This window comes from Silene latifolia, chromosome 1, assembly GCF_048544455.1.
Source record: "Silene latifolia isolate original U9 population chromosome 1, ASM4854445v1, whole genome shotgun sequence".
Classification (NCBI taxonomy): domain Eukaryota; kingdom Viridiplantae; phylum Streptophyta; class Magnoliopsida; order Caryophyllales; family Caryophyllaceae; genus Silene; species Silene latifolia.
Window position 1 is genome coordinate 170,449,552 of NC_133526.1, and position 22,720 is coordinate 170,472,271.

General features: G+C 39.8%; 1 non-coding gene across 1 annotated transcript; it reads left to right on the forward strand.

Annotated features, from left to right (window-relative positions):
- Positions 1-702: 702 nt before the first annotated feature.
- On the forward strand, positions 703-809 carry LOC141620057 (small nucleolar RNA R71). Its single transcript, XR_012531873.1, has one exon. It is a non-coding gene; the product is annotated as a small nucleolar RNA R71 (small nucleolar RNA).
- Positions 810-22,720: the final 21,911 nt, after the last annotated feature.

Sequence of the window (22,720 nt, forward strand, 5' to 3'; positions counted from 1 at the left end):
AGTTCCATGTTTGATATGGGTTGGGTGGATTGTGGAAAGGGTTGAGAATTTTGTTGAAATGGTTGTGAATTTTGTTGAAATGGTGGGTTGATTGGTTGATTGAGTGGTTGGAATTGTGGTCTTGGTTGAAAGGTGGGATTTTGCTTTTGGGCTTGGAAATTTGGTGTGAATTGTGGATTTTGTTGGAAAGTGGGGTTTTGGGCATTTTGTGAGCCATTGGAAAAATTTGGGTGGGCTCTCATTCCGGGATGGTGTTGATTGTTGTTGAATTCTTGTCTTGCCGGAATTGATTCCCACACTTCATTCACTTGCTCCATATAATTTGTCTCTCCCATCATCAAAGGACATTCATTTGGTGGATGCCCTTGATCTCCACAAATCTCACAACAATACACATGAGACCTACTTGATGAAGAGTTTCTAGAGGTGTTGCTTGAGTTCAACAAAGCAACTTGTTGCTTGAGCTCTTTTATTAACCCTTTAACCTCAACATTGTTAGCCGACTCAACGGTTGTCTTTCCCTTCCTCTTGTGCCTATCATTATTCCAATGAAAAGTTCGGGAAGCCATTTCCTCAATAAGCTCCTTGGCCGTCTTGTGATAAATTTTATCTAATGCCCCCTTTCCTGAGCCGGAATCTAGGTTCATTTTCATTTCATTGCTCAACCCCTCATAAAAGTTGTTGATCAACTCATCATCTCCAATCCCGTGATGAGGACACAACCTTTGGAGTCCCTTATACCTTTCTCATGCCTCATAAAGGGTCTCATCATCATGTTGGGTGAAGCCTTGAAGCTCACTCTTGATTATTGTGGTCCTTTGTGGTGGCAAGTACTTGTTTAAGAAGGCCTTGGAGACATCATCCCAAGTCCTAAGAGAATCAGGCTCACAACTCTTCAACCATTCCTTAGCACTCCCCCTCAAGGAATAAGGAAATAGCCTAAGGCGGATGGCATCCTCCGATACTCCATTTGCCTTAAACATGTCACAACTATCCAAGAATTCATTGAGATGTTTATTGGGGTTTTCGGTGGCTCCCCCTCCAAATTGGTTTCCTTGGACTAGTTGCAACAAAGTAGCCTTCACATCAAAGTTATTTGTTTGTATAGGTGGCTTGACAATACTAGGATTCACCACCTTCTTCGGAGCCAACTTGTCTCCCATAGGAACCGCGACCATTGTTGCTTCTTCGGGAATTCCAAATAGATTCTCAAAAAACTCAAAAGGGCCCGGTTCTTCTAAAACACCTTCCACTACTCAAGAAAGGGATTAGTAACAAAGAAAGACCTAGTCTAAACTAGAATAAAACGATTAATATCTAGCCTTTGCTCCCCGGCAACGGCGCCAAAAACTTGATGGTTATCAAATTATACCTCGCAAGTGCATGATTGTCGTTATACACTATTGAGGGTCGATCCCACGAGGAGCTAGGAAGAGTATTATAGTTCTAATCCTTAAGCTTAGCTAAGTCGAGCAATAATAAGGTAATGGTAATAATCTAACAACTAAACTAACAAATTGAAATGCAATTTAACAAGAGAGGTGAAAATGAGCAAGATAAGACTAAGATATAATTCAAATGATTAAAAAGGCCTAGAACTCGGTTCTCCCACAACAATTTGTAATTCCACATCACGATTCCCTAGGCTAATCACTCGGCTAGACAAGCAAGGAGAAGATGGCTCTAATTCGCCTAAACCCCCCCCCCCCCTCTCGGGTTCGAAATAGGACACTAGAACTACCCACCAACCCCCCTCTCGGGTTCGAAGGTCGGAATCTCTAACCTAATACTCGGCTACCCTAAGAACATGCATTTTCCCAAGGTGGCTTAGTAATGGCTAAGGTCATTAAGCCCTCATCGTTTTCCGGGTCATCCCACTCCTCCTCTCGGAGGTCGATTTCAAACACTAGCCTAAAGGTACCCTCCCTTGGTTCTCCCTTTCGGTCTCAACCTAGGTTAGTGATAAGACTAATTTCCGGGTGTCCGATTCACAACCTAACCAACTTTCGTTGGTGGACAAGGGTCACAAATCAATACTACGCAAAATCGGTCCATAAACCAAATCAATCCTCTAGACTACCCTCACTAATCTCCCCCAACAATTAGCCTTTATGTGAATCAATTTGTGAAATTACTCATGTTGGGTCAAACCGAACCTAGTAAAAGACTACTCGCTAATCATAGTTTTTAAGACAAAAGAAACAATAAAGATGGATTCTTTAATCATAGAAGTGATGTGAAAATGGATTCTACAATTAACCATGTAATAAGCCAACAAATCTAAGAGGTAATGCTAATTTAACTAAGAAGAGCAAGAATTAAGACAAAAAGACTCAAACTTTAACACAATCACCCAAAGGTTCAACCTTTAGATGAGAAACAACAATGGTGAATATGAATAAGATGAACAAGATAGAGACAATAACAATCTAACAACAAAAGAGAGGAATTCAAGCATAAACAATTAACAAAACTTGAATGAAAGTAAAATGTAAACAAATGAAATTACGGGAGAGAATTGTACCAACAACATGGAAACTTTGAATTGATGGAATGAAGAACTTGGATAAACAAGAGAACAATTTTATTAATTTGTGAGTAAAGATTACAACTTGGGTAAGAGGAAAATTGAGAGAGGAGAATAAATTTAGGGTTCTACAAAATATTTAGAAAGGAAAGTAATCTAACTAGTCTAATTGATTCTCTAATTCTAAGGTGGTGTGTTGTGAGTAAGTTTCTAATGTTATGTAGTGTCCTTTTATACTAGTCTAATACTACTACTAATACAAACTAATAATAAGAATAATAAACTAATAATAATAATAAGAGAAAATTGTTGATTACAGCCTTTTATAAACCACTTTTTGAAAATTACAGCCTTATATAATTTTTTTTGAAAATTACATCCAAAATTTTACGTCTGATGATAAATTAAACCCAAAACATTAACTCCGGTGGACAATTGACTCCAATTTGAATTTTTGCCACTTAAGTTCATTTTTTATGACGAAAATACTCTTACCCTCATTCTTTATAATTCCTTAATGTTCATCTCCTTCTTCAAATTTCACTCCTCCTTCAAATTTCACAACTTATTCATCTCTCTAATTCTTCATTTGAAATTTTTTCAACAATATTACCTAATCATTTCAAGTTTAATTCTACCCTTTTTCGATTTGCTCTCTTTTATACGAAATTGATTTCCCCTATTTCTATTATATACGAAATTTCTACCCTATTTCCATTCTTCATCTCTCTTTTATACAGTACCTTCTAAATCAATTTTCCCCAAATTGAAATTAATTAGAGTTCTTCAGTTTTCGTAATTGATTGAATAATTTTCTCCTTGTTCTCATTGACCCAACACTGTCGGTTCGTCGCTATCCACCGTTGTTGCTGAATTATTTCTAGTTGAATTACCTATAATTTACACATTAACCAAAACCCTTAAGAATCATTCAACATCCAATTGAAAACCCAATTAAAGCCTCTAACTAACTACAAATATATACAAAAGATGAGCTCAAAGCATACAAATCAAAACGTAATTAGAATTAGGCATGAAAAAAAGGAAAAAAAAGCTTACGTTTTCCATGGATGCAGGAATAATTAATTCTAAAATTCTACTTATTAAGAGGCGGAGAATAAATTAAAAGCGTTAAAAATAGAAAAATCTGGGAAATTGGGGAAAACAAAAAACAATTGAAGAATAATAATTAATCAAAGCGTTGATTGAATGCGAAAGACAAGAAGTAGAAGAATTAATAATCGGGGAAAATTCAAGGCATGAAATATCCATTAAAATTAGAAGAATCTGGGAAAATTTGGGGAAGAACAAGTGTTTGTAAGAAAGGGTATTTCGGTCACTTTTTAACAAATTTCACCGGAAATAGCATCATGGTGAAATTTTGGAAGAAAAGTAAAATTTTGGATCTAATTTTCAAAAAAAATTATATAAGGCTGTAATTTTCAAAAAGTGGTTTATAAAAGGCTGTAATCAACAATTTTCTCTAATAATAATAATAATAATAATAATAATAATAATAATAATAATAATAATAATAATAATAATAATAATAATAATAATAATAATAATAATAATAATAATAATAATAATAATAATAATAATAATAATAATAATAATAATAATCCTCTTCAATCTCTCGACACATTTCCCACAAACAAAACAAAAGTAAAACAAGAGCTAAAAGGGGGAAAAAGGAGGACGCGTGAAACAAAACGCAGCAAAAAGGCCTACTGCCGGTTAACCGGCGGCCGAGCTGGTCACCGGTAGCGAGACCTTATGAAGCAAGGGGCAGAATTAATGTGGGTGTAGTGGGAGCCGGTTGGCCGGCAGAAGGGCCACCGGTAGAGAGCAGCATGATATTGTTGCGAGATTTGAAGAGGTACGTTATGCCGGTACGTCGGCTGCCGGTTACTATGCCGGTAGCGAGACTTTCACAAAAAGGAGGAAAGTTGAGTGTGTGTGCATGCCGGTATAGGGGTCGGCTGCCGGTGGACCGGCATAGAGCACATACTGTCTTCAATCAGCTCGGTTTCGATTCCGAACTCGAGTTTGGTTATGCTTTGATTGCGAGTTCGCAAAATCGATTTCAGCCATTGTTGCTTGATGCAGGTGAGGGTTTCAGAGAAGATGGTGAAGGTGGTTAAAGACGATGGCTGCTACTGTTGTTGTCGGTTGCGGGTTCGGTTTGCTGTTGTGGATGCCGTGGACGGAGGTGAGTGATGGTGAATAAGAATGGTGGCTGGGTATGAGTGAATGGTGGGGTATTTAGTTGGTGATGAATGAAGACGATGAAGATGGGTGAATGAACATGGTGATGGCGAGTTGTATGGTGATGCAGGGGACGAAAAATGTAATGAATGATGAAGATGGGTCAAAGTTTGAAGATGGTGACGGAGGTGCCTGAGAATGAGCAGGTCAGAGGTCCGACTATCGAGACGAGAAGCAAGCTGGTAGTAGTTGAAGCTTTGATAAATGGTGATAATGGTAGATGAAATGGAGGTTGATGGTGATCGTGGTAACGAATGAAAGTAGCAGGGGATTGATTTTTGGTTGTTTGTGTTGACTTTGACTTTGACTTTGCTCATTGTTTCCTTCCCTTTGACCCGGTCTTAACTCGTCTCAATCCGACGTGTTCCTTAATTTTCGACTCAACTCTCTCTCCGTCTCATTATTTCGCCTCACCTACAAATCATAATTAACAAAATAATTAATATAATAATAAAATAATAGTAATATTATAACAAAAACACGACTAAATACTAAATATTACCACGAGGACTAATTATTATAAGTTAGTAAATAAATGAGCTATTTAGACAATTAAGCACGCAAAATCGAGTCGTAATAAGATATAAATGCGAGGTAAAAAGCAACTAAAAACTATTTGTAGATACCTCATTTCTGCACCTCTCGCAAACCACCCGGTGATGATTGGGCCGCATGTTTGGTACGCGGAACGATTTGTGACAATTCGTAAGATTATCGTCAAGTGATTGCTCAAATATTAATGTCTACCTCTTAGTTGTCATCTACGTGCCGATATGGTCGTTTTGACAGTAATTAGAGTACATTTGGAGTCAAGCCTAAAACCGTCTTCATTTTTCGATGGCGATAACCGTTAAATCCGAGTCGGAATGTTGGAATGTTCGGATATTTCTATTCCATATTTCATAAATTTTATCTTTTGGTAAACAAATTCCCGTAATATTCACATAAGATATTAAGGAAAACCGAATTATTTCTGTCCTACCATAACTCAAACACGGAAATCTTTCTTCCGCAGAGGAAACCCTTGGGAACAGTGTGACGCAGTGTCTGCGCCTCTTCCAAGAGACGCGATTCTTTGCTGCGCCTCTTCTTCCGAGTCCTTTCTGCGTATTTTCGTATCTTTTTCATATCTTTCCGAGATTCACTTCCAAAGAGTCTCCGAAACCCTAATTCCTCCACGTGATTAGTATAAATAGGAGCCTTCGCTCCTCATATTTCTCACGCGAGTGTCCGCCCTTCTCTTCTCCCTTTGCATTCTAGACTTTCGTTCTTACTTTTTGGCGTCTACATGCTTGAACTTTCGACCACGTAAGCTCGGATCCTTCTGAGTACCAGCCTCGTTTGCATGACCGACCAATTTGACCAACTCCACATCAATCAACTTAATTAACTTAATCGTTTTCCTCTTACGAGGGCACTTTCTTTGCATTCGCGTCGAGCATAACTAATCGATATCTTAGTCCTTCTCGTTTCGTCAACATGTAAGTCTGAGGGTGTAATCTCTCTTTATTTATTGTATTTTAATTATTGTATCATCAATTGTAAGGTTTATGTCGAAAATATCGTTAAAACCGATTTCTAAAACCATGCTTTAAAACCTCTTTTTACGGATTTCCATTAGATAACCGTCGAGAAAGAAAGGACAAAGAATGCGCCTCTTCGTGAGGCTGCCGCAGTTCCTGCTTCCTTTCTTCTTCGTTCGTCCTCTGTTATTCGTCAAAATTCGTTTTTATTTCGTTCGTTTGTTAAATATTCATCATAATAGCATATAATTCACATGTATATTTATCATTCATCATTAACATGTTTTAAATCATCATAAATCCGACTTAGATCACTTATAACCAATATTTGCGGGTTTTCGTCATTAAAGTCAAACCGGGTTGTAGAAATTCGATTCATCCATATTGAGTTTCTGGAATTCGTCATTGATATATTTTTCATCTGTTATTATCATATTCATCATATTCCTCATTAATTCATCTTATTTAGCCTAATAATTTGTTTAGTTTACTAATTTGTAATTAATTAACCTTGTAATCTTATGCTAATTCGTTTAATTCCGTCTCATCCATGTTTTGTTGTTTTCATGACCCATTCATATGTTAAGTAACCTATTAATCACTTTCATCCGAGTAAATAATTTAATCCGTCGTTAAATTCACCAATGAGTATTAACAATCGCAATTCGGCTTCTACGCCAAATTGGTCGAGAACAGACAAAGAATCTGCGCCTATTCAAAGGATGACTCTCTGCTTTTTGTTCGGGTTGAATTCTGTCCTGAACTCCGTTTTTGCCTTGACTTAGTTAATTAGCTTACGTATAATGAACTATTATCTGTATTATCGCCTTACGATCTGTTCGTAATTTTATTCTTTCATTCTTTTTCTCAAATTATCCGTTTTAAAGGTATTTTCGACATAAATCGCCTAATCCTTTGTAATTAATGTAATTTTCATTATTGTAATTCATAATCATTGTATTTCTTTTATTGCTTGTATGTTCTCACATGTAATTAACATTAAATCCTACTTCGACCTAATTGTTTGCTAATTAATTGTTCAACCGACTTAGTATTAATTCTCACATGCTAGGATTAAAACTTGGATGTTGCATTGCATGCATATAGCCGACGATATATCGAATACGAATAACTTCCCTAATCATTAGTATAGGCCGCTATCGAGGCGGGCGGGATTAGGTGTTCGATCAAAAGAGCTTCCTAATACGTACCCCCTCACCCTTACTCCGGATATCCGTGAACACCCATGTTCATTGGCATCCACGAGAGTCATTCTAGACATAGAATGCTAAGGGTAACGATTGCTTAGTGTTCATTCTTTACTTTGTGTCTTGACATGACACGAGGTATTGAACAGTTCCAATTTCCCATAAAAATTGGTGGCGACTCCATACAAAAATGCAAACGCTTGTTTTCTCTTTTCCTCCCAAGCGCCCCCGTGGGCCCCCGCTGTCCACGGTTTGGCGACTCATTGGGATAATACACTTACGTGTAGCAAGGGTGAAACTTGAACAAAGTTAGGGAATAGTTTGTACAAGACAATTGTCGGTTTTCATAACTCGGTCTTCCTAGACCGTTTTATTCGGCCTTCCTAGGCCCAACCCAACCCATTCGACCAATCGTCCCGTCTAAACGGTCCTAGTTCTTATTTGGGCCCAAGGATGGATAGCGATTGACGTCATCCATACCATGATGCTTACTCTTGTTTGTATCAAGGGCCTTCACTACTTGAGGAAATGGACTAGGAATCGGCCTTACTCTTGTTTGGTACGAGCCTCTCCACAGACTTCGGGTTTGATGGTTCGGTATGGCAACCCACCCTTTAAACCAAAATCCTTTTAAATGCACTCAGCATCCCGTTATAATGCTTGTATAAATGTTTGTACCTTACGTGATCACCACTTCTAAACAAAACCATGACGATTTTTTCAAATCAAAACCCATTTTCAACCAAAATTTCGAAATAAGCTTTCAATTAGCGCAAAATCCGGTCAAAACTCTGTCCGTTTGTCGTGTCAAAATTCGGGCCACAAGCCCATTTCAAAACCTCACTTCGAGTCCACTCCTACAACTACACTATAGTTGACTAGGACACACATTTTCAAAAACCTTGCCTTTATTCAAAGCTCACTCAACACAAGTGGCACACACCCACTTCACGAGTCAAAACATTTCTTTCTTTTAGCAAGTGTGTTAGAATGGTCGATCGTGTTTTGATTCGTCGCCGATCTCTTATCCAGTTTTCAAGATGCCTGGATCTAGCGAAACAAACCTCCACCAACTTCAAGATGGTAATGATCGAATCCTAGCCGCGCTAGCCCAAATGCAAGTCACCTAAGACCAAGTCTATGACCGCCTTGAGCTCATTGAGGGTCATATCTATGCCGTAGAGGGAAGATTGCCCCCTCATGAAAGTGAAGTAATAGGTGACTCTGATAATGAATCCAAGGATGAAAATACTCTCATGGGGATGACTGTAGCTGAGAAAAAACTCCAATACTTAGAGGAGCAATTGATGTACCTTAAGGGGGATGGCATTTATAGGGAGAACAATCGCAAGTATGAGGCCGTCAATTCCAAATTGCCAACTAACTTTAATATGAAGGATATCCCTAAGTTCAAGGGACACGAGAACCTCTTAAACCACATCCGTGCCTTCAAGGATTACATGTCTATCAAAGGCATCAAACCCGAGATGTTCTTAAGGATCTTTCCTTCATCTCTTGACACTATCCCAAAGCAATGGTTCTACTCCTTAGATCACAAGAAGGTCGCTACTTGGGAAGATGCCGCAATCGAGTTCTCTAAACAATATGCGGATAATGCCGAGATCCAAGTCAACATGCGTACTCTAGAGGTTCTTACCCAAAATGACAAAGAAGGATTCACCGACTTCCTAAGTAGGTGGAGGAAGACTAGCACCCAACTAGTTGAACGCCCGGATGAAGCTACCCTTGTGGAGAAGTTTGTGGATAATCTCAAACCCATCTATGCCAATCATTTGAGATACCAAAACATCAAAACTTTCAAAGACTTAACCGTACTAGGGACAAGGATTGAAGATGACATCCGTAAATGACTCTTGTCCAAAACGGTAGGTCGAGGATATCAAGGGTCCACAAGTCGTTCATACGGCTCTACTAGCAAGACCGACGAATTTAACCTTCTCGAGCCATCCAAGAAAAGCACCCCACCAAGGAAATTCACAAATCTTGGGGAAACTTACTCCAACGCTCTAAAAAGGTTAATGAAGCAAGGTAAACTCCAACCCATCGGACCTACTCCCGAACCCGAAAGGAAATCCAAATTCTGGGACAAGAACTCGTACTGTGAATACCATAGGGGCAAGGGGCACGACACAGAAAATGCTACAAGTTGAAAAACGTGCTTCAAGACATGATTGAAGATGGTCGACTACCAATACCACCGGGAGGTAAGCCCAACAACACTGAGAATCCTCTTGGAGTTCTAGTAATCACAAGTGATGAATCTACCTTAGATTGCTCACACCTCATTTCTCCATGCGAAAATGAAATTTATTCAATCGAGAATGAAGGGCTCTACTCTACTATCTCCCCTACCATTTCCGACTTCATCGCATGGGCAAGGAGTGTGGATAGACAAGTTTTGGAATTAGAAAACATGGTGACAACTCGACATGATCCCAACGCAACACCCGAAGAACATGTGCCACTAATCTTCTCTCAAAACGCTACTATGCAAGAAGTAGTCACCGTGGTTGATAAACTAGTTGACCAAATCATACGACTAGAAGGTGACATCATGAGAATGAGGGAACTAACTGCAATCAATGGAGTTTGGGCCGACGATGACGAGGACGAGTATCTTACTGAAAACTCCCTAGTCAAAGAAATAGTCCAAAATGGTGAAGACCAAGATGTGGACCACCTAACTCGTTCGGGTCGTCCATATCAAAGCACTACTCAAAATGGTCCAACCAACGTCATCACACCAAGTGACAACGAAGATGATTCCACTGATTATTTGCTCAAGCAATTACAGAAGACAAAGGCTGATCTTTCAGTCTGGCAATTAGTGGCAAGCTCATTCCCACAACGCCAAGCTTTACTGCAAGCTTTGGCCAAACTAAATGTAGCACATAACTCCACTCCTGAAGATGTAGTCAACTTGGTCTTCCAAGACTCACCGAAGCTAAGTAATCCTATTACTTTCTCGGACGAAGATTTGCCACCTTTTAGCGCTAGTCACAACCTTGCTCTATACATCACTGTCATTTGTCTAAAGAAGAATGTGCCAATGACCTTGGTAGACGATGGCTCTGCAGTCAACGCCATACCCCTCAAAACGGCATACAAGCTAGGCATGAAAGAGTCGGATTGGACCCCTACCAATCAAGGTGTGCGTGCGTATGACGGTACACGACGAAAGGTGGTAGGACTTGTTAACCTAACCATAGCCACAGGGCCAATCGAACGAAAGGTTAACTTCCAAATAGTGGACATCGAAGCTTCCTTCAACATACTTCAGGGAAGGCCGTGGATTCACGCTTCCAAAGCGGTAACATCCACCCTTCATCAAAAGATCAAGATCCCACTAAATGGCAAAGTAGTGACGATCACTTCGTCACCCATCAAGGCAATAATCGAAAAACAGTCGAACAACCAAGTCCTTGCGGATCCCGTATATGAACTTAGGGGCTTCCAAAGTGTAAGTGTCATAGAAAGTGAGTTGGCACCCTTATACTATGATCCCTACTCCAACTTGGTGGTCAACCACATACTCAAAACCCAGGGATACTTCCCTGGAATGCCTTTAAACCCTACTCGAAGAAACACCTTCGCACCATATAAGGAAGGCAACTCAAAGAGGATACCACTTGGACTAGGGTACAAACCCACAAAAGAGGAGGTTCTCGAAATGCTTGTCCAATTCCAAAACCGTAAGCACGTAGGAGTCCAAATGCGACCCTATCTCCCTACTTTAAATGGGTACTTTGTTCAAGAAGGAAGTCTAGAACTCTTTCACGGATTTCCGAACCTTGGCATTATCTCGAGAGGAAGCTAGCCGGAATCGAGATCTTTCATGATTGCTACTTTATCCCTCCAGAAACGGTTCCTACCATCAAAACCCGTCAAGCACCTTGCTTAGACGAACAAGCTATTAGCCTATTATTTGGAGAAGATCGATTCGTTAGGGCCGCGCAGGATGAGATCATTACCATGATACTTCAAGACGATCGCTTCAACCCCACCGCGTTAATCACGAAACCAACAAAAGACAAAGACAAAGGATGGAGAAAATCAATCAAATGGACCAACAATCAAGGAAGACTCTTCAAGCTCACCACTTGAGAAGGAGAGATGTTCAAAGGAGAACCAGAAGACGATGAGTTCGAGTCGGAGTCGGAGTCGAGTCGAGTCTAGAGAAGTCATTAGAGAGTCTACTCTGTCGTCATCCCCACTCCCTTTGTTTCTCCTAGCTTAGCCTCGAGTAGTCACAGTAGTTCGGGAAATGCCCCAACCACTGTCCCTTTGCCGCCACTGACCATGGATCAATTGGCTTCTTTGTTTCAACTTTACTCAAATTTTAATATGAATAAATCAGGTTCTGCTTACTCTTTGCGTTATCTTGAGTGCAATTCTGTTTATGATGATACTGAGGATGACCAAGACCCAGACTCGATCGAAATACCTCCCTACATAGCCAAAGAAATACTACAGGAAGGGGAAGGGGGACCAGTAATAGAGGACACCGAACCCATCAATGTAGGAACCGAACTAGAACCCCAAGAACTTAGGATAGGGACTACCTTGAGCTCTACCGAAAGGGCCGATTTTATAGACCTCCTAAATGAATTCAAAGACGTTTTCGCTTGGTCCTACAAAGACATGCCAGGGATCGACAGGGATATCGCCGAACACAGGATTCCGATTAAGCTAGGTTTCAAAACTAAAATGAAGCTTGACGAATGAGAACAGAATGGGCTCTAAAGATTAAGGAAGAAGTTGACAAACAATTCAAAGCCGGGTATATCAAAGTTTCCGAGTATTCTGACTGGGTAGCTAACATAGTACCCGTACCCAAAAAGGATGGGAGAATCCGTGTTTGTGTTGACTTTAGGGACTTAAACAAAGCAAGTCCAAAAGATGACTTCCCTCTACCTCACATCGACATATTGGTGGACAATACTGCAGACCACGCGTTACTATCCTTCATGGATGGGTATGCGGGTTATAATCAAATCAAAATGGCCATGGAAGATATGCATAAGACCGCCTTTGTCACCCAATGGGGAACCTATTGTTATACGGTAATGCCGTTTGGATTAATCAACGCCGGAGCTACATATCAACGCACCGCAACTACACTCCTACACGACATGATGCACAAAGAAGTTGAGGTATACGTAGATGACATGATTGTCAAATCCAAGGAAAGAGAGGGACACATTGCGAACCTTCGCAAGTTCTTCGCAAGGCTACGAAAGTACAACATGAGACTCAATCCTCAGAAATGCACATTCGGGGTAACATCTGGCAAACTCCTGGGATACGTTGTTAGCCAACGAGGTATAGAAATAGATCCTTCCAAAATCAAAGCTCTGATCGAAATGCCACAACCTCAAACAGAAAAAGAAGTCAGAGGATTCCTGGGAAAAGTACAATATATAAGTCGATTCATATCAAAACTTACGATGATTTGTGAGCCTATCTTCAAGAAACTCAAGAAAACAGACCATACCATGTGGGATGATGATTGTCAAAAGGCATTTGACCGGATCAAGGAGATATTGGCTAAACCACCGGTGCTCATGCCACCACAACGAGATCAACCTCTTGGTTTATATCTCACGGTAATGGCAAAAACGACCATGGGTGCCATGCTGGCTCAAACCGTAGGAAGTGAAGAAAGAGCTATCTACTACCTTAGTAAGAAGTTCTTGGAGTACGAGTGCAAATACTCACAACTCGAAAAGACATGCCTCGCTCTTGTGTGGGCAACGAAGAAGCTACGCCATTACATGCTTAGCTACTCCGTCAAAATATACTCCAAAATGGATCCAGTCAAATACCTCTTCGAGAAACCTGTCCTCAACGGACGTCTAGTAAGATGGACCCTGATGCTCTCAGAATTCGACCTCAAATACGTGCCACTGAAGGTTATAAAAGGTTGCGCCGTTCGCATAAAATCCTATCAATGACGCACAAACAATAGATACTTGGTCATTTCAGACGAGGATATCTGCAAAACGATGATGTAGACTCCGGGACTGTACTTTGATGGAGCATCGAACTTAAGAGGATTTAGAATAGGAGTGTTGCTCATTTCTCCTAAAGGCGAGCATACACCAATTCTTTGTCAACTCGACTTCGAGGTGACGAACAATCTTTGCAGAATCGAAGCTTGTCTCATTGGACTACAAGCGGCGGTGAGCTTAGGCATTAAAAACCTCCGAGTACATGGGGATTCATCACTGATCATCAACCAAGTTACAGGATCTTGGAAAATCCGAGCGAAAGCCTCGCACCTTATCGGCTAGAATAGACCAAGTCGCTCAATTCTTTGATCACGTAACCTACCTACACCTACCTCGGGAAGAAAATCAATTTGCGGACGCTCTTGCGAAACTTGCATCTTTGATTAATATGCCGGATCACATGGTGTAAATGCCTTTGTGCATCGAACGACGGTCCGGCTTATGTCCACCAAATCACCGATGAAGAAGAGATCGCGCAGAACCCTGGTTCCAAGCAATCTGAATTTTAAGCTTAATGGTACCTATCCACCGGATATGGACAAGAGGGGACAACGTGCTATACGCCTACTAGCTTCCCAATACGTTCTCATGCAAGGAGAATTATACAAAAGAACACCTCTTGGTGTAATCCTACGTTGCCTTGATCATTCACAGGCACGAAAGGTGATGGAAGAAGTCCACGACGGAGAATGCGGTCCTCACATGAGTGGGCCTATGATGGCAAAGAAAATCACACGTCTGGGGTATTATTGGACCACAATGGAATCCGATTGCATCAAATACGTAAGACATTGCCACAATTGCCAAATCTTCGGAAACGTGCAACATGTCCCTCCTTCATTACTCTATACAATGACATCCCCTTGGCCATTTTCTGCATGGGGAATTGACATAATCGGGAAGATAACCCCAGCCGGAACGGGAGGTCACTGTTTCATTCTAGTAGCAATTGACTATTTCACCAAATGGGTAGAAGCGGCTTCCTACACTAGTCTTACAGCTAAAAATGTGGCAAGGTTCATACAAAACAACATCATCTGTCGATACGGTTGCCCACATGAAATCATTAGTGATAATGGATCACACTTCCAAGCTGAGACCGAGCAATTGCTAGCCAAATACAAGATTAAGCATCACCACTCTTCGCCATATAGGCCACAGACTAACGGTGCGGTAGAGGCGGCAAATAAGAATGTTGTCACGATTCTCAAGAAAATGATTGACAACTATAGAGATTGGCCAAGCAAGATACCCTTTGCTTTGTGGGGATATCGTACATCTGTTAGGATGCCCACTGGGGCTACTCCTTTTTATTTGACATACGGCATGGAAGCTGTACAACCGGTCGAGCTAGAAATACCATCTTTGCGTATTTTACTAGAAAGTCAAATCCTGGAAGCCGATTGGAAGAGGGATAGATATGAAGAACTCATCCTCCTGGATGAACGTAGGCTACGCGCCTTACATAATGTCCAAACATATCAAGCACATATCAAACAAGCTTTCAACAAAAGGGTTAGGCCAAGAAACATCAAAGAGGGAGACTTAGTACTTAAATCGGTTAGAGCTCTTTTACCTATTGACCCACGGGGAAAATTCAAACCTAATTGGGCCGGACCATTTCTAGTCAAATCCATACTCCCAGGGGGTGCGGTTAGAATAACAGACCTAAATGGGAATGAGTTTTCAAACCCAACAAACCTTGACCAACTAAAACGGTACTGTGCCTAGAATAGGAACGAAAACGCGCCTCGCGTAACCCCACGTGTCGCTCTTGTGGCACTAAATAAACGGCCCCTGGCCAAGCTGAAATAAGCTAAATGTCACTGTGCTCTTGCATTTTGACAAATTTGTCATCCTCGTATCATCAAATAAACTAAATTCGCACCTTCAGAGTAAGCAAAAGCTCATGCTTATTTTCTACGTTCATTACAAGCTCTTGCTTAGAACAATTATTCTTTTACATTTACTCGAACTACGCGCAAGGGTTTGATTTCATTTTTTTAAGTGAATACGTAGGCAATCCTTCACAGGATTCAACCCGTTATGTCTAAAATGTAAATAGAAGGACATTTGCATTGCATTTGAAATTCGACAAGAATAATAAATAGAAAATCACAACGGTTTCATAACCATTTAACCTTTTTATTTCATTCCTTTTCTGATAATAATAGTACGCTACATAATAAAAATAGAATAGGCTAGGATTCTAAAAACCCCACCTTTTTTACAACAACAATAAATAATAATAATCAAATAATAAATAAAGACTCAGGCTATTCCTCCATCTTCCCATTGCCCTTGTCGTTCTTGTCATATTTCTTGTCGCGACCTCGAGCCGGATGCTCTTGCGCCACTTCAGACCTAATCACCAACGGCCTTTCTCGAGGCCTAGACTTTCCATTCTATTATATACGAAATTTCTACCCTATTTCCATTCTTCATCTCTCTTTTATACAGTACCTTCTAAATCAATTTTCCCCAAATTGAAATTAATTAGAGTTCTTCAGTTTTCGTAATTGATTGAATAATTTTCTCCTTGTTCTCATTGACCCAACACTGTCGGTTCGTCGCTATCCACCGTTGCTGCTGAATTATTTCTAGTTGAATTACCTATAATTTACACATTAACCAAAACCCTTAAGAATCATTCAACATCCAATTGAAAACCCAATTAAAGCCTCTAACTAACTACAAATATATACAAAAGATGAGCTCAAAGCATACAAATCAAAACGTAATTAGAATTAGGCATGAAAAAAAGGAAAAAAAAGCTTACGTTTTCCATGGATGCAGGAATAATTAATTCTAAAATTCTACTTATTAAGAGGCGGAGAATAAATTAAAAGCGTTAAAAATAGAAAAATCTGGGAAATTGGGGAAAACAAAAAACAATTGAAGAATAATAATTAATCAAAGCGTTGATTGAATGCGAAAGACAAGAAGTAGAACAATTAATAATCGGGGAAAATTCAAGGCATGAAATATCCATTAAAATTAGAAGAATCTGGGAAAATTTGGGGAAGAACAAGTGTTTGTAAGAAAGGGTATTTCGGTCACTTTTTAACAAATTTCACCGGAAATAGCATCATGGTGAAATTTTGGAAGAAAAGTAAAATTTTGGATCTAATTTTCAAAAAAAATTATATAAGGCTGTAATTTTCAAAAAGTGGTTTATAAAAGGCTGTAATCAACAATTTTCTATAATAATAATAATAATAATAATAATAATAATAATAATAATAATAATAATAATAATAATAATAATAATAATAATAATAATAATAATAATAATAATAATAATAATAATAATAATAATAATAATAATAATAATAATAATAATAATAATAATAATAATAATAATAATAATAATAATAATAATAATAATAATAATAATAATAATAATAATAATAATAATAATAATAATAATAATAATAATAATAATAATAATAATAATAATAATAATAATAATCCTCTTCAATCTCTCGACACATTTCCCACAAACAAAACAAAAGTAAAACAAGAGCTAAAAGGGGGAAAAAGGAGGACGCGTGAAACAAAACGCAGCAAAAAGGCCTACTGCCGGTTAACCGGCGGCCGAGCTGGTCACCGGTAGCGAGACCTTATGAAGCAAGGGGCAGAATTAATGTGGGTGTAGTGGGAGCCGGTTGGCCGGCAGAAGGGCCACCGGTAGAGAGCAGCATGATATTGTTGCGAGATTTGAAGAGGTACGTTATCTTGATGCGTCACGTCCGGCTTAGGTTCTTATCGTAGCGAGACTTTCACAAAAGGAGGAAGGTTGAGTGTGTGTGCATGCCGGTATAGGGTCGTGCTAGGTGGACCGGCATAGAGCACATATCTTGTCTTCAATCGGCTCGGTTTCGATTCCGAACTCGAGTTTGGTTATGCTTTGATTGCGAGTTCGCAAAATCGATTTCGACCATGGTTGCTTGATGCGGTGAGGGTTTGAGAAGATGGTGAAGGTGGTTAAAGACGATGGTGCTCTCGTTGTTGTTGTCGGTTGCGGGTTCGGTTTCTTTGTTGTGGATGCTGAGTGGACGGAGGTGAGTGATGGTGAATAAGAATGGTGGCTGGGTATGAGTGAATGGTGGGGTATTTAGTTGGTGATGAATGAAGACGATGAAGATGGGTGAATGAACATGGTGATGGCGAGTTGTATGGTGATGCAGGGGACGGAAAATGTAATGAATGATGAAGATGGGTCAAAGTTTGAAGATGGTGACGGAGGTGCCTGAGAATGAGCAGGTCAGAGGTCCGACTATCGAGACGAGAAGCAAGCTGGTAGTTGAAGCTTTGATAAATGGTGATAATGGTAGATGAAATGGAGGTTGATGGTGATCGTGGTAACGAATGAAAGTAGCAGGGGATTGATTTTTGGTTGTTTGTGTTGACTTTGACTTTGACTTTGCTCATTGTTTCCTTCCCTTTGACCCGGTCTTAACTCGTCTCAATCCGACGTGTTCCTTAATTTTCGACTCAACTCTCTCTCCGTCTCATTATTTCGCCTCACCTACAAATCATAATTAACAAAATAATTAATATAATAATAAAATAATAGTAATATTATAACAAAAACACGACTAAATACTAAATATTACCACGAGGACTAATTATTATAAGTTAGTAAATAAATGAGCTATTTAGACAATTAAGCACGCAAAATCGAGTCGTAATAAGATATAAATGCGAGGTAAAAAGCAACTAAAAACTATTTGTAGATACCTCATTTCTGCACCTCTCGCAAACCACCCGGTGATGATTGGGCCGCATGTTTGGTACGCGGAACGATTTGTGACAATTCGTAAGATTATCGTCAAGTGATTGCTCAAATATTAATGTCTACCTCTTAGTTGTCATCTGCGTGCCGATATGGTCGTTTTGACAGTAATTAGAGTACATTTGGAGTCCGGGCCTAAAACCGTCTTCATTTTCTGATAACCGTTAAATCCCGAGTCAGAATGTTCTGGAATGTTCAGGATATTTCTATTCCATATTTCATAAATTTTATCTTTTGGTAAACAAATTCCCGTAATATTCACATAAGATATTAAGGAAAACCGAATTATTTCTGTCCTACCATAACTCAAACACGGAAATCTTTCTTCCGCAGGAGGAAACTCCTTGGGAACAGACGCAAAGCAGTCTGCGCCTCTTCCAAGAGACGCGATTCTTCTTGCGCGCCTCTTCCCAGTCCTTTCTGCGTATTTCTCGTATCTTTTTCATATCTTTCCGAGATTCACTTCCAAAGAGTCTCCGAAACCCTAATTCCTCCACGTGATTAGTATAAATAGGAGCCTTCGCTCCTCATATTTCTCACGCGAGTGTCCGCCCTTCTCTTCTCCCTTTGCATTCTAGACTTTCGTTCTTACTTTTTGGCGTCTACATGCTTGAACTTTCGACCACGTAAGCTCGGATCCTTCTGAGTACCAGCCTCGTTTGCATGACCGACCAATTTGACCAACTCCACATCAATCAACTTAATTAACTTAATCGTTTTCCTCTTACGAGGGCACTTTCTTTGCATTCGCGTCGAGCATCACTAATCGATATCTTAGTCCTTCTCGTTTCGTCAACATGTAAGTCTGAGGGTGTAATCTCTCTTTATTTATTGTATTTTAATTATTGTATCATCAATGGTAAGGTTTATGTCGAAAATATCGTTAAAACCGATTTCTAAAACCATGCTTTAAAACCTCTTTTTACGGATTTCCATTAGATAACCGTCGAGAAAGGACGCAGCAACTGTTGCGCCTCTTCGTGAGGCTGCCGCAGTTCCTGCTTCCTTCTTCTTCGTTCGTCCTCTGTTATTCGTCAAAATTCGTTTTTATTTCGTTCGTTTGTTAAATATTCATCATAATAGCATATAATTCACATGTATATTTATCATTCATCATTAACATGTTTTAAATCATCATAAATCCGACTTAGATCCCTTATAACCAATATTTGCGGGTTTTCGTCATTAAAGTCAAACCGGGTTGTAGAAATTCGATTCATCCATATTGAGTTTCTGGAATTCGTCATTGATATATTTTTCATCTGTTATTATCATATTCATCATATTCCTCATTAATTCATCTTATTTAGCCTAATAATTTGTTTAGTTTACTAATTTGTAATTAATTAACCTTGTAATCTTATGCTAATTCGTTTAATTCCGTCTCATCCATGTTTTGTTGTTTTCATGACCCATTCATATGTTAAGTAACCTATTAATCACTTTCATCCGAGTAAATAATTTAATCCGTCGTTAAATTCACCAATGAGTATTAACAATGCGCAATTCCGCTTCACGACCAGAGTCAGGTCAGAACACGACGCAAGAATGCTGCGCCTATTCAAAGACGACGCTCTACTGCTTTATTCGAGTTGAATTCTGTCCCTGAACTCCGTTTTTGCCTTGACTTAGTTAATTAGCTTACGTATAATGAACTATTATCTGTATTATCGCCTTCTGATCTGTTCGTAATTTTATTCTTTCATTCTTTTTCTCAAATTATCCGTTTTAAAGGTATTTTCGACATAAATCGCCTAATCCTTTGTAATTAATGTAATTTTCATTATTGTAATTCATAATCATTGTATTTCTTTTATTGCTTGTATGTTCTCACATGTAATTAACATTAAATCCTACTTCGACCTAATTGTTTGCTAATTAATTGTTCAACCGACTTAGTATTAATTCTCACATGCTAGGATTAAAACTTGGATGTTGCATTGCATGCATATAGCCGACGATATATCGAGTACGAATAACTTCCCTAATCAATAGTATAGGCCGCTATCGAGGCGGGCGGGATTAGGTGTTCGATCAAAAGAGCTTCCTAATACGTACCCTCACCCCTTACTCCAGATATCTGTGAACACCCATGTTCATTGGCATCCACGAGAGTCATTCTAGACATAGAATGCTAAGGGTAACGATTGCTTAGTGTTCATGTCTTTACTTTGTGTCTTGACATGACACGAGGTATTCGAACGGTTCCAATTTCCCATAAAAATTGGTGGCGACTCCATACAAAAATGCAAACGCTTGTTTCTCTTTTCCTCCCAAACGCCCCCGTGGGCCCCCGCTGTCCACAGTTTGGCGACTCCGCTGGGGATAATACACTTACGTGTAGCAAGGGTGAAACTTGAACAAAGTTAGGGAATAGTTTGTACAAGACACTTGTCGGTTTTCATAACTCGGTCTTCCTAGACCGTTTTATTCGGCCTTCCTAGGCCCAACCCAACCCATTCGACCAATCGTCCCGTCTAAACGGTCCTAATTCTTATTTGGGCCCAAGGATGGATAGCGATTGACGTCATCCATACCATGATGCTTACTCTTGTTTGTATCAAGGGCCTTCACTACTTGAGGAAATGGACTAGGAATCGGCCTTACTCTTGTTTGGTACGAGCCTCTCCACAGACTTCGGGTTTGATGGTTCGGTATGGCAACCCACCCTTTAAACCAAAATCCTTTTAAATGCACTCAACATCCCGTTATAATGCTTGTATAAATGTTTGTACCTTACGTGATCACCACTTCTAAACAAAACCATGACGATTTTTTCAAATCAAAACCCATTTTCAACCAAAATTTCGAAATAAGCTTTCAATTAGCGCAAAATCCGGTCAAAACTCTGTCCGTTTGTCGTGTCAAAATTCGGGCCACAAGCCCATTTCAAAACCTCACTTCGAGTCCACTCCTACAACTACACTATAGTTGACTAGGACACACATTTTCAAAAACCTTGCCTTTATTCAAAGCTCACTCAACACAAGTGGCACACACCCACTTCACGAGTCAAAACATTTCTTTCTTTTAGCAAGTGTGTTAGAATGGTCGATCGTGTTTTGATTCGTCGCCGATCTCTTATCCAGTTTTCAAGATGCCCGGATCCAGCGAAACAAACCTCCACCAACTTCAAGATGGTAATGATCGAATCCTAGCCGCGCTAGCCCAAATGCAAGTCACCTAAGACCAAGTCTATGACCGCCTTGAGCTCATTGAGGGTCGTATCTATGCCGTAGAGGGAAGATTGCCCCCTCATGAAAGTGAAGTAATAGGTGACTCTGATAATGAATCCAAGGATGAAAATACTCTCATGGGGATGACTGTAGCTGAGAAAAAACTCCAATACTTAGAGGAGCAATTGATGTACCTTAAGGGGATGGCATTTATAGGGAGAACAATCGCAAGTATGAGGCCGTCAATTCCAAATTGCCAACTAACTTTAATATGAAGGATATCCCTAAGTTCAAGGGACACGAGAACCCCTTAAACCACATCCGTGCCTTCAAGGATTACATGTCTATCAAAGGCATCAAACCCGAGATGTTCTTAAGGATCTTTCCTTCATCTCTTGACACTATCCCAAAGCAATGGTTCTACTCCTTAGATCACAAGAAGGTCGCTACTTGGGAAGATGCCGCAATCGAGTTCTCTAAACAATATGCGGATAATGCCGAGATCCAAGTCAACATGCGTACTCTAGAGGTTCTTACCCAAAATGACAAAGAAGGATTCACCGACTTCCTAAGTAGGTGGAGGAAGACTAGCACCCAACTAGTTGAACGCCCGGATGAAGCTACCCTTGTGGAGAAGTTTGTGGATAATCTCAAACCCATCTATGCCAATCATTTGAGATACCAAAACATCAAAACTTTCAAAGACTTAACCGTACTAGGGACAAGGATTGAAGATGACATCCGTAAATGACTCTTGTCCAAAACGGTAGGTCGAGGATATCAAGGGTCCACAAGTCGTTCATACGGCTCTACTAGCAAGACCGACGAATTTAACCTTCTCGAGCCATCCAAGAAAAGCACCCCACCAAGGTAATTCACAAATCTTGGGGACACTTACTCCAACGCTCTAAAAAGGTTAATGAAGCAAGGTAAACTCCAACCCATCGGACCTACTCCCAAACCCGAAAGGAAATCCAAATTCTGGGACAAGAACTCGTACTGTGAATACCATAGGGGCAAGGGGCACGACACAGAAAATGCTACAAGTTGAAAAACGTGCTTCAAGACATGATTGAAGATGGTCGACTACCAATACCACCGGGAGGTAAGCCCAACAACACTGAGAATCCTCTTGGAGTTCTAGTAATCACAAGTGATGAATCTACCTTAGATTGCTCACACCTCATT